This window comes from Sceloporus occidentalis, unplaced genomic scaffold (assembly GCF_023333645.1).
Source record: "Sceloporus occidentalis isolate IW3139 unplaced genomic scaffold, rSceOcc1.0.p SCAF_5, whole genome shotgun sequence".
Lineage (NCBI taxonomy): Eukaryota > Metazoa > Chordata > Lepidosauria > Squamata > Phrynosomatidae > Sceloporus > Sceloporus occidentalis.
Genome location: NW_028316985.1, coordinates 16,369,065 through 16,382,178, shown reverse-complemented (window position 1 = coordinate 16,382,178; position 13,114 = coordinate 16,369,065). Strand labels below are relative to the sequence as shown.

General features: G+C 40.1%; 1 protein-coding gene across 1 annotated transcript in view; it reads left to right on the top strand.

Annotated features, from left to right (window-relative positions):
* LOC149311691 (receptor-type tyrosine-protein phosphatase O) overlaps positions 1-13,114 on the top strand; it is a 161,075-nt gene that overhangs the window by 62,283 nt on the left and 85,678 nt on the right. The gene's annotated exons all lie outside the window — the stretch shown is intronic.

The following is a 13,114-nucleotide window of genomic DNA, read 5'->3' as shown; positions in this document are numbered from 1 at the left end:
ATGCAGCCCATCGGTGGTACTTTGGCCACTCCTTAGATGACTCTGACACTGGAGGAGGAAGGTCTTCCTTTGAGTCTCCTTCTTGGCCACTGTACTCTAACCTTGTGGGAAGGAGTGGTTTGATGGTGCACTGCAGTGGCAACAGATCCCATTTGATCTTGGAAGCAAAGCAGGGTCAGCCCTGGTTGGTACTTGGATGGAAGGTGACAAATAAATACCAGGTGTAGGATATATTTCAAAGGAAAGACCTTTGAGTATTCATTGTCTCTGAGTATTCCTTGCCTAAGAAAACCCTATGAAATTCTTGGGTTCTACAAGTGATGTGCATACACACGCACACACACATTGAGCAGGGAAGGAAGAGGATATGGGCCCTCTTGTAATTTGAAGAAGAAAACATTTCAACTGGTGCCAGGGCTAATATAGATAGATTCCTTTCTATTGCTTGCAACATTCTATGATTCACTTGAGTACCTTGTCTGCGAATGGCAAATTTGCAAATAGCTGGATATTAAATCTGTGTTAAGCCCCATCACTGGATGCTTTTAACCATACTTTGAAAACATTTTTATTCTGAAAGGCTTTTTTTTTATGATTAATTACAGTGTTGGCTGACTTGATCATTTTGTTTTAATCTGTACCTCTTTTCAATGCTTTTTACTGCTTATACTTTATCGCAATGATCTGTAAGCTGCCTTGTGACAGTTATTTTTCCTAAAAGGCAGGATATAAGGATATAAATAACCACATACACAAGGAAGTGATTGAGGTTAACAGTTCAGTATTGAAAAGCCTTCTCTCTCTTTCTCTGGCTGCATCTATACTGCAGAATTAATGCAGTTTGACACTGCTTCAACTGCCATGATTCAATGCTATGGAATTCTAGGATTTGTAGCTTTGTGAGATATTTAGCCTTTTGTCAGAAAGCTCTAGTTTAGCTTTAGGGTCGCCATCAGTCTGAAACAACTTGAAGGCACACAACACAGATTTGTTCACATTTGTTCATTCATTATCTTTACAGCATTGAATCTAATTAGATGGTCCTTCTCATTCTCCTTTCTCATACCATTCTGCTATTCAAATGCATCCCAGCAGTGGGTCTACTATTGATAAATTTCAAGTTAACATAAAAAATTCTGGGTGAGAGACAGGAGTTACAATCAAGTGTGCTGCTCAAAAATATAGGGTAGCAGCATTTCAAAGTATTAAAACATTCAGGAATTATACATGAAATTATACATTTTAGAAACTAATAGCATGAACACATCTGTATTATACATTAATGCATCCAAGAATTACACATGACATTATAATACGTTTTAGAAATTAATGGCATGGTTACATTTGTATTTACAAAAGTGATCCAATGGATACTTCCTGTTGGAGCAGTGCTAGTGGAAGCAGTAGCTTGTGGGCAAAGGTAAAATGTCTGTGGTGACCAAGAGCAAATGCCATTCTTCTCTGCTGGCTTTTAAGCTGTGAATGGTTTACTTCTATCTCTACCATGTAGAAGCTATGGAGATGAGAACCAATTCTGTTCAGTATACATTTCACAAGAACAAACTAAATCTGCATTTTCTGAGTCAAGATGCAAATGAGAACACAGTGATTTGCATGTTTCAGAATTTTGCAAGGCAGTTCTCCCCCTCCCTTCACATGTATACAAAATTGCATAGCTGTGGGGAGGGGGGGGGAATACAAAAGGCATTGCAGAAGGATCGTTGCTTGTAAAAAAGCAATAGGATATATTGGGCAAAATTGCATAGAAGAGTGAATAATTAGGAGAAAGAGAGGCAATTTTTTCATTTAGTGCTGTTTTTGTTTTTTAAATTACAAACTGATGCTAAAATGGGATGGAGCAAATTGAGGAGCGGAAAAATGAGAGAAGGGGAGAAATCGAAACTGACAGATTCTTCTTTTCCTACCAGGAGCATGTGACAACAAAGGTATTTTTCATCCTAGCATTGGCTGTAGTTCTCAGTGACAACCTGTTTACCCTCTTCATGTCCCATTTTGTCATTGATGCTTTGCAAAAGACATGCAGTATTTTCTCATTTGCAAAGCAAAGAGAGTAGGATCACCCTGGTAGAGTTGGAAATGATTTAAAGAGATGAGCCCTATTATGTTGGGAGAAAGATGGCTCCCACAAATCTGTTTTCTTTGGCTTTATCGTGTGTGTGTGTGTGTGTGTGTGTGTGTGTGTTGCTTTTTTATCTAACAGGGTATGCACAAAGGACAAAACCTGATCCTCCAATTATCCAATTCAACCACAAGGATACAGGAATTTACAGATGAGGGAAAACAAATTGAGAATCACAAGAGTTAAAAAAAAAATCAAAATTGCATAAAGGATAGGCTTAAATCTATTCGGCAATAAAGGGATACTGATTTAATAGTACAATAAAATATTTTAAGCTGTTAAAGCTTGTCTCTTAATTCCTATATCCTCATTTTTTTAAATCTGTATCTAATTGAACATCTTTCTAGTCCATAAAATGTAGGGCAACCTTACATCTGAAATTATTTTCCCACATGACCTGGTCAAACAAGTGTAGGAGTGTGTGTGTGTGTGTGTGTGTATTGCATCTGTGTTTGTTTGTCTGCCTTTCTCACTGTCTGTCTAATGCTGAAGCATTTTAATATCAACCAATACAAGGAAACCTTTTACAGTAGATTAAATGCATTGGTGTATTGTTTAAGATAAAAGCCTGACAATTTGAATATTGAGGCCATTTAACCTCTTCTGTTTTCCTCTTCATGGCCTTGGCCTGTGTACTTACTGCAAGGTTATTTTAATGGCTTTTAGCATTGTTTTTTTCCCCCTTCCAAATTGGACATAGAAAATTTTATCTTTTCATTCAGTCACTGTGCCTTCAGAGTTATACAGGAAACCTACATGCAAATGTAACATGTAGTATTTTTACAAGAATGTATGAAAATTCACATTTTAATAATATTTGGTATGGAAAGAAATTCAGATTGAAACTGAAACCTTGGGTCTTACTATACTGAATAACTATAGGCCAGTCTGCATCATCCTGTTTTACGGCAAGGTACTAGAGGGTAAGATAATTTCATCCAAGGGATCCTGGATGAGACAGATTATCTTGATATATTTCTGTCTGGTTTTAGGACTGTATTTGGGATGGAGACTGTTTTGGTCACCTTGATGGATGAGGTGTGCCAAGAAATGGACAGGGGGACTGTGTCCTTGTTAGTTCTGCTGGACCTCTTAAAAGCTTTCGATACCCATTACTAAGAAATCTTATAGTGTTTAGAAGTAGTCCTAGCAATACAAATGTTGTTATAATAAATGTTTCTTCCTGCCCTTTCATTTTTCAAATACACGGTATCCCTCTGTAATTCACCTCTGTGGCAAGCAGATCTCCAGGTGTGTTGTTTGGCACAGCAGGTGAGGCAAAGGAGAAAAAAAAGAGGGTTGGGAGAACTTTGCAGAAACTAGAGTTGCTTTTCCCCTTGCTACAGCTAAACATGCAGGGTTATTGTCTGGTTTCTAGAGTAATGGCAATTTAATGAAACCAGAAGGGACCCGAGACTGGAGAAATAGAGTCTCATAGTAGTAGCAGTAATAGTAGGAGATCCCTTACTAAAATTGGGACTAAGCTTTTTTTTTGCTCCCTCCTCATACTAGAACCTGAGGTCATCTGCTGATGGTAAGTGATGGGAGGGAAGATCAAGACAGATAAAAGGAAGTACTTGACAGACTACTTTGTTAAGCCGTCAAATTAACTGCCATGCACTATGTAATGATGGCTACTGACTTGCATGGTTTTAAAAGATGATTGGATAAATTCATAGAGGTTGAGGCCATAAGTGTCTCCTACTCAAGATGGTTATTTGTAATCTTCAGTATCAGCACGAATATGCATCTGTATATCATTTATAGGGAACACACGATGGAAGATGTAGTTACACTCATTTCTGCTGATGGGCTTCCCATAGGCAACTAGTTGGTCACTACGTGAGCAGAACATTGGACTAGAAAGCCCTCTGGTCTGATCTAGAATGGCTCTTCTTTGATAGCCCAGCATCATCAGGGGCTAGCCTGAAGATAGAGCGCCCTCCCTCCTTAACTGTCATCTTTCGGCCTGTGAGGGAGAGAATAGGCTGGCCCAGCGTCATCAGGGGCTAGCCTGAAGATAGAGTGACCTCCCTCCATAACTGTCATCTTTCGGCCGGTGGGGGACTAAATAGGCTGGCCCAGCATCATCAGGGCTAGCCTGAAGTTAGAGCGCCCTCCCTCCATAACTGTCATCTTTCAGCCGGTGAGGGAGAGAATAGGCTGGCCCAGTTCCACCAGGGCTAGCCTGAAGAAGAAGAGCCCTCCCTCTGGTCCATCTGCCTTGGTCCAGGCCTCAGAAGGAGAGAAGACTGCTGGACCTGATCCCCTCCCCCCCTCACCATTCCCTTCTCTTTTTGTGTCGTGTGTTTTAGATTGTAAGCCTGAGGGCAGGGAACTGTCTATTATCCCCTCTGTTGTAAACCGCTCGGATTCCCAGTGATTGGGCGGTATATAAATAAAACCTATTATTATACTTGTACCCACCCAGAGAAAGAGGGAGAAAGCCAATTTGTAGGTTTCAAGAACAATCCACGATGCACTTTCCTTCTCCCAACAGTGGCTGTCTATTGCATATGGCATTCAGATCTTCAGCTCCACAGTGTCCCAACTCCCTCCAACACTTAGCATATTTCATTTTATTCAACTTGATTGATTACCTTGTCATCCTCCTTTATGCAAAATACAACAGGAACTAAGCAATGAAGCCTGAGATAGCAAATACATTCACTCAGTGCTCAGGCAAAATCTAATTCCAATTTAGAGAACAAAAGGGAGATGACAGACAAACGGGTTTAAAATTACAGTGTTGGGTTAGGTGGAGCACTATGTTCATAGAATCGGAAGAGACCACAGGGGCTATCCAGCTCACCCCTGCCATGCAGGAATACACAATCAAAGTCCTCTTGACAGATGGCCATCCGGCCTCTGTTTTAAAAACCTCCAAAGAAGGAGACTCCACCAAACTCTGAGGGAGAGTGTTCCACTGTCAAACAGCTCTTACTGTCTGGAAGTTCTTCCTAATGTTGAGCTGGAATCTCTTTTCCTGTCATTTGCATCTGGCAGTTTTGCTTTTTCTTGCATTCTTATTTTTTTCATTCTTATATGTCGTTAATCTTGAACATGTGGTCTGCATGAAAATGTGTAGGTTTTTGTGTCCCTTTTTTGTTGTTGCTGGTGATTTTTATTTAATTAGTTTTTAACTGTATTTATTTAATTAGTTTTTAACTGTATTTAACTGTATTTTAACTGTTATTATTGATCTTAGCCATATTCTCATTTAATCTGCCTTGGGTCTCATACTGAGTGAAAGGTGGGATATAAATTAAGTGAAAAATTGGAGAACTTCATTGTGAAATTTGGAGATGTGTACAGTTACTGAGTTTGGGTTCTCATATTGGCTGAAAAGTGACACATTGGGTAAGTTTGCATACAAATTAGAAACACACAAATCTCTTCCTCTTTCCTATTTGAGGAACATGTCATAAATTGAAATGAGAGCCCTTGTGGTGTAAAGGTTTGAATGTTGTAAAGGAATCTGGGAAAATGGGAATCCCAACTTAAGAATGGAAACCTATTGAATGTCCTTGAACAAGTCACACTCTCTCACCCTAAAGGAAGGCAATGACAAACCTCCTCTGAAGAAATCATACCAAGAAAACCCTGTAATAGGGTCACATGAGGGTTGTCGTAAGTCAAAAACAGCTTGAAGGCACACAACGACAGCATCATACAAGTGGAGCTCTGTGCCCTGTCCTGCTTCACCATCCTTACTGTTGATTTTACTCACAGGTACATTTCTGCCTCTGTGAATAGCTGAGCCTTTTAATGATATTTCTAACTGAACTGACTTCCAAAGACAGAGTAAAGTAGCAAAGTGGGCATTTCAAATCAACATCTGGTTCTCTGCAGAGTGGGGAAGAAAGGGACCAGTGCTTTGTAGATGTGTCTGGGGGAAAAAGAACATGAACTGATTTCTCTCTTTTTCATCCCTGTTGTAGACTCCCACCAAAAAGAAGGAGAAAATTCTAAATCACTGGGTCCCCCTCAATTTCAAAGTCAGGCGTCTCTCATTTCTGCTTTGTGAACCATTAAATTGTCTTGAACTCACAAGTGTTCATGTTTCTGCAGTTCAGCCAAGAGTTCAACTACTGGAATTAATTTGTGTTGCTTGGTGCATCGATCCATATTTACTATTTATTAAGATCCCTTTTCTATCCCTCCCGCTCTTGGTTTTGTTTTTAAAAGTCACATTTGGAGAGTAATAACATCAGTGGTGAAGTTGAGTAGTCCAGTGCTTACCAAAAGGGGCCATCCAAAATAAGACCGTGGTTTCTTCATACTTGGGGAATACTCCAGTCATGCTGAAGTGTGTGTATGCATAAAATGAATGGGGAAAGGGGAGTTAAAAAATACAGATAGTTTCACAATGAAATGTGAGCTTCCAGAATAAATATGATCTTAAGATATTAGTTTACAGTGGTGGGGAGCAAGGTATATAGAGGGAGAGAAAGGAATTGGATTACAAATGGTCCTTAAAAGATTATATGCTCAGTACCTGAGAGGTATTAATGTTGGATGAATGTGTGCTGTGTGGTAAAAAATTCCCCTGGCACTATATGGGTATTAAATAGACACATACGTGCCTCTATATCTCTGTCTATATCTCCTGGAATGTAGATAGATTGGTTTGAGGGGGGTTAGGACTCTCTGGCCTGCTAGTTCCTGCTATGGAAGGAGGATGCCAGGAGGAGGGGAAACAGTAGCAGTGGCTCTTCACATGCTAAGAAAGTACTCCGCCATCTTCTACCCCATTCTGTTTCCCTGGCAGGGAGGTTAAAGTGGGTGGGTACATGCATCCACAAACCCTCCAAGATTTCACAGACAAAACCAGGACACAGGTGGCAAAGCAACATAACAGAGTGTGCTCAAGAGGGCAAATGTTATTTATGAGGAACAACAAACAAACTAGGGGAGACTGCAGCAGTGCTTTTGCCTGGGTTTACAGGAAATGGCAAGATTCTACCTACTCCTCTCCTCTTCTGTTGCTCTGCTCAGTATTTTTGTACTGAGTTACTGCTTTTATACTTAGAATTCAGTTTGTAGCAACTAAAGTAAGCTGAGGACAAAGGGAGATAGTAGGAAGAGCAAGAGAACTGAGGCATTTTAAAAGCTGCTGAAAATGTCAGGCAGCAGAGTAATTAATTGGGACTGTGCCTGCAAAATCAGGACAGTTGGGAAGTATGCTCTATAATCCTTTTGGTAACATGCAGTGATTCATGAAGCTGCAGCCAGACGGTCTTACTGGTTCCCTCCACTCCTGCTGTGATTAGGATGTTCAGTTTCCTTGGAGCACCAAGCTAGTAAATGCTGCACCCAGTTGTGGAACCATGTGCTCAGGCACATCTTGGTCCTTCCATGCAGAAAAGTAAAGGAGAGATAGTGTGATGGAATATCTCTTGCCTCTCCCAACTTCTGAATGCTATTTCTCATTTGTCAAAAAATAAGTAGCCTCCCCCCATCAGTCATCACTGACCTAATGTAACATTCATAGTAACAAAATAAAAAGTGTATGTTGGAGAAGCCAATGCCATCTACTGTACTGGGAATGAGGGTAGGCTACAAGTCTTATAGTTTTACATGTTTTTCGGTTAGGAATTGTGCTCATGAATGAGAATAAGAACATGCAGTTGGGAAAATTGGAACTAGAGGAAGCTCTTGAGAATCATAGTGTGGGGACCAATTACTGGCAGATATGATGTAAGAATCACACTCCATTTCTAAATATAAGCTTCCCTACCTGTATGAATGCTTACATTACCTGGTTCAATCTGCAAAGGATTCTCTATCACAATAACTTTTTTCAGCAGAGCATGTTGACATGTTACACTTCCATGTTCACTGCATGAACACTGATTTTGATTACTGCAAGAATTTATCTGCAGGTGGTCACACTTGATTTGAACTGTCTTTAACCCAGGGGCTATTTCGTGGGTGTAGTAGTGTCCAGGTTGGATGACTGCATGTATGATTGTGTGAATTGATAATTTCATGGTCCCTTTATGTAGGGGAGCCTCTGCAAGATTCCTGGAACACTTTTTATCCCTTAGAAACTGCCACTGGAGAATCTGTTTCATGAGGTAATTCTGATGGAGAATAGAATAGAATAGAAAATGTGAGGGATAAAGGACTGGTCCTTTACCAGTTAGACCAAAGAGTGGAGGACGGTCAAATAGTATTCATTCAGCAATGGCTTTGAGATGTGACAGCAGCAAACTGTGGCCTATAATATCATTTCAACCCAGGTGTCTGGGATTGCTGCCAGCAATCTCTGACTTATACTGATAACCAAGCCTTCAGCCAACACATGCAAGCAAAACAAACCTTGTGAAGAAGCAGTCTAAGAGCAGGCCGAGGAAGCAAGCCGATGTCAGCGTTCCAGAAAGTCAAATGTACCAAAAGACGAGCCGAAGTCAAGAAGCCAGAAAGTAGCGTGGTCAAAGCAGTCCGAGGTCACAACAGCCAAGAGATAACGAAGGTCCAGTCCGAGGTCAAGATAGCAAGGTAACAAGATGTCAGGAGCTAGAGCAACAGCAATCACACCAAGGGCTCATGCAATAAACTCTAGCAACAGACTCAAGCCTCTCTCCCACTTAAATCAGGGAAACTCTCCCTCGAGCCACCTGAGGCTGGTTTGCTAATTGTCTTTCTGCAATCCTCCTGGATCTGCACCTGCAAGCACTCTCAGCCCTTCTCTCTTGATAAGAAGGCACCTGCAGGCAAGCCTCGTCTCCAGAGTCACCACTAGGCTGTGGCACCATAGGAGGCCTCTCCTCAGCACTAGGACCTGGTTGGACCTCCTGCTCTGGGGCTGGGGAAGCACAGCTGGGACCTGGCAGAGTAGAACTAACACCTGGCGTAGCCTCAATCAGCCCTTGCTCTGGAGGAGGCTCATCCTCCTCCTCATCCTCCGAGAGAGCTCATCTTGGCTTGCCATGACACCAGGTCTATGTAGCAGCAAAGAGGCCTAAGATGAGGCCCTAAGTGCAGAACTGATTTATTGAAATCCACACCTTGTAAATTTTTAAGTTTTGTGATTTAACTTTAATTGTATGATTGTCTGAATTATTCCTATTGCTTCCTTTCAATACCTTGTTAAATAAATTCTTGTTGGCATATTTTTGGTATCATTAGCCTATTATTTCCTTTCTAATTTCATGATTGTGTTCAGTGGGTAGGGAAAAAAACACACACAATCTACATGACTGGATTTATAATGATTTAGGCAGAACTAGAATTTTTCCCAGAGATCACAATCCTATTCAAGCCCGATTGAACTAACTAAGAGTTAGGTCTTGGTAGAGTAAACACAATAATTTTTTGAGCAATTACCTTTTTTTTTCTAAATAATTTATGCAAAGCCCCACATTTCTTATATCTACTCTTTCTTTACTGAGAAATCTAAGTACTGCTACAGCAGTGCTAGATTGTTGTCACATATTTTTCCAGATGAAGGAATGCCTTTCACTGGGCAAAGGGATATTGAGCTATCATTCCAAAACTGTATGAGCATATAGATCACCAACTTGTGTACATTGTAAACTTGAACTATTCAAGCATACAAATCAAGCCTGTAATGCATTGAACGTAATGTGCCTAGCAGTTTCCAATGGCTCATGTAATACCTTTTACGTTAACATAAAGATCATACTCATCAGCCAGTTCTGAAACTATGAATGCCTTCTCTGTCTTTGGTACTGAAATGCACAGGCCATTTCATTGGGAAATGCATGAAAGAACAGGTAGAGGTCACATCATGGAGTGAGGATCAGGGCTTGAGGATGTGGACAGAAAAAATGGTGGTAACAGTAATTTCACTGAAGTATCTAAAAGATTGTTGCTGCATTAATTAAGTCATGACAGTGTTGAACAACCACTATTTGCTGCTAGCAGGGAGCATGTCTTTAGGATAGCCATCCCCTCCAAATGTTTTGGATTACAACTCCTACGAACCTTTTCAGTGTTTCCAGCATTCAGGGATGGTGGAAGTTGTAATTCAAACTCTTGGGAGGGCAGCAGGTTGGAGTTTAAAAAAGCATAGAAACTATTTCCTGGGGCTTTGCATATCTGTGCTTATTCTTGTTGTTGTTAAGAGCCACCAAATCAGCTTCAACCTATGGTGACCCTATGAATGAAAGGCTTTAAAGTTATCTTGTTATCCACTTCCCTGTTCAGGGCCGTTGCTTCTTTGATTGAGACTATCCACCTGTAATGTAGTCTTCCTCTTTTCTTGCTGCCTTCTCCCTTATCAAGCATTATTGTCTATTCTGAAGATTCATGTCTTCTCATGATATGTCCAAAATACAACAACCTCTGTTTAGTCATCTTGGCTTGTAAGGAGAGTTCAAGCTTGATGTGCTCTTGGACGAATATGTTTGTCTTTTTGACAGTCCATGGTATCTGTAGAACTCTCCTCCAGTGTCACGTTTCAAATGAGTTTATTTTCTTGCTGTGAGCTTTCTTCAATGTCACAACCATACATTAGAAATATGATGGCACAGACAATCTTGACTTTAGTATTCAGTGAAATGTGTGCATTTATATGACTATATTGTTTGAGTGTTCCAGGAGACGGAAGATAATGGGCAATACCTACATACACATGAGCCCACAAACAGCTTTAGAATGGAGGCATCACTTGAGAATTGTACTATGGGGACCAATTTCACATTATTAAGGTGATCTGTTAGGTGATGTAATCTATCTTCCCTGTTTATATCATCCTGGATTTTAAATAAGGCGTGTGTGGGTGGGAGCATTTTTAATCACATCATGCAATTCATCATGTTCTTATTTGTATATTTATGTGTACTTACTCACAAGAGAACATTTCCACTTTAATTGTCATTGTCAGTGTCTCATAAGAAGCTGAGTAGGTGGGCACATATGGTGCTGGTAGCCTGCACATATGGATTAGTCTCATTCCTCTGCTGAATTGGGTTTACAGTTTTATAGATTTTTTTCTTCATTGCCTGAATTAGTGCTTGACATTTGTACAATGCATTTCAAGCATCCAAGGCATTTCTCATGTATTTCTATTACTATGCTTGACAATGGCCTTGGAAAGTAGGACTGCGTTAATGTCCCAGTAACACATATTTGATGGAAGGATATCTGAAGCAATGTCAGCTGGAGTCTATTAACTCATGGTGCCTCCAGAAGAGAAATCTCTGGAAGTACCAAGACTTTATGATTCATTCATTTTATTTTATTTTTATTGTATAATTGACTCTCCACATACATGGAGTCAACCATCCACAGTTTGAAAATAGTTAAAATACATGCTAAAGGGCTTTGGCAGCATATAATTAGTTACTGTAAGCATTAGGATCATTGTATTTTAGTGCTAGTGTTCCACACCTGATCTCTGTTGAATCTGCATCCCCAAAACAGTAGCTGTGTTTAGTGGTAGCAGCCACCTTAGCTAGTTGCAAGAGAGTACAAACACACAGGCAAGTACAGATACATTTCATTTCAGAAGTTAAATTTCAGAATTTTGAGTTAATTTAAACTGACCTGGGAAATGGGAATGGTAACTCCATGGTAATGCTGGGAGCTATCCGGAAATGCTTTAGGATGAAGAAAATATCATGTGGCTCTCCAAAATAAATTCAGAAAGCATGGTTCAAAATCCAGGACTTCCAGGTTTTCTTAAAATCCATCTGGATGTAGCATCAGTTAACTGGCAGAGCAGGTCAGATTTGAAATGGGACCTTCCTCGATTACTAATACTATGGCACTCGGTGGCCTGAATTCTGACGTTTCTCCCAACTAGAGTAGACCCATTAAATGTGTTGATTCACCATTCAGTATTTGACCCATTGGGTCTACTTTAATTGGGTATCTTTCTCACCCTCTCAATACTTTGTTCCAGACTATGCACATTGGGAGAATCCATTGCATTTTCTAGTTAATTTGAAATGCAGCCAATGAAACAACTTGAGGAGCCCTGGTGGCACAGTGGTTAAATGCCTGTACTGCAGCCACTCACTCAAAACCACAAGGTTGCAAGTTCAAGACCAGCAAAAGGGCTCAAGCTTGACTCAGGCTTGCATCCCTCCGAGGTCACTAAAATGAGTACCCAGACTGTTGGGGGCAAATTAGCTTACAGTTGTAAACCGCTTAGACACTGCTTAGGCAGTATGAAGCAGTATATAAATGAAGCTTGTTTGTTTGTTTGTGGAACTGCTTTCTTAATCAGTTACACAACTAGAAATGGCCACTGTCAGAACTGGTCTGCTGTTGGTTGCAGAACAGACAGTATAGTATTATACCCAGGGATCATAAGGAAAAATGTCTAACTAATGGACAGATCAATTGAATTCTGCTAGCATACTGTTTTCCTATGCTAACATTATGCAACAGAAAAGGAATCATGTATAGGTACAATCACATCAAGACTACTTTGTTTAGAGTATTTTATTCTGCATGAATTGATAAAACACTGCACAAAAAGAAAGCTGAGTGTGAATGGCAGCTTATGCCAAATAAACCTTGTTAATCTTCAGGTTGTCATAAGGTGATGTTTTGTTGCAATGGAGTAACACAGCTATCCCTCCCCCAAAATACTTGAAAGGCTCAGTGTGAAGGTGAATCCCAATATTTCAACAAAAGAAAAGGGAATAGCATTTTTAAATCCTTTACACATTTAGAAAGTTGACCATCGCTTTGTTTGTCAGAATAGATCTGAGCCAGCTGATCAGAGATATTCCTTTCCCATCAGTGCATCTGCTAAAACAATGAACAATGATGCTGTTTGTTTGCAGCTTCTTTTGGTTTGTTTTATGTTACTGTTCTAGAGAAATAATGTTCACTAATATTTCTTGCTATGTCTGCATAGGATTACAGCCTTAAACTCAAATTCTGCCATATGTGTTGTGTATTTGAATCACTTTGCCACTGAATTCCTGCAAAGTGGACAGATTATTAAAAATTCAGAAGAGGTGTTTAGGATGAGTGTATAGAAAAACCTCA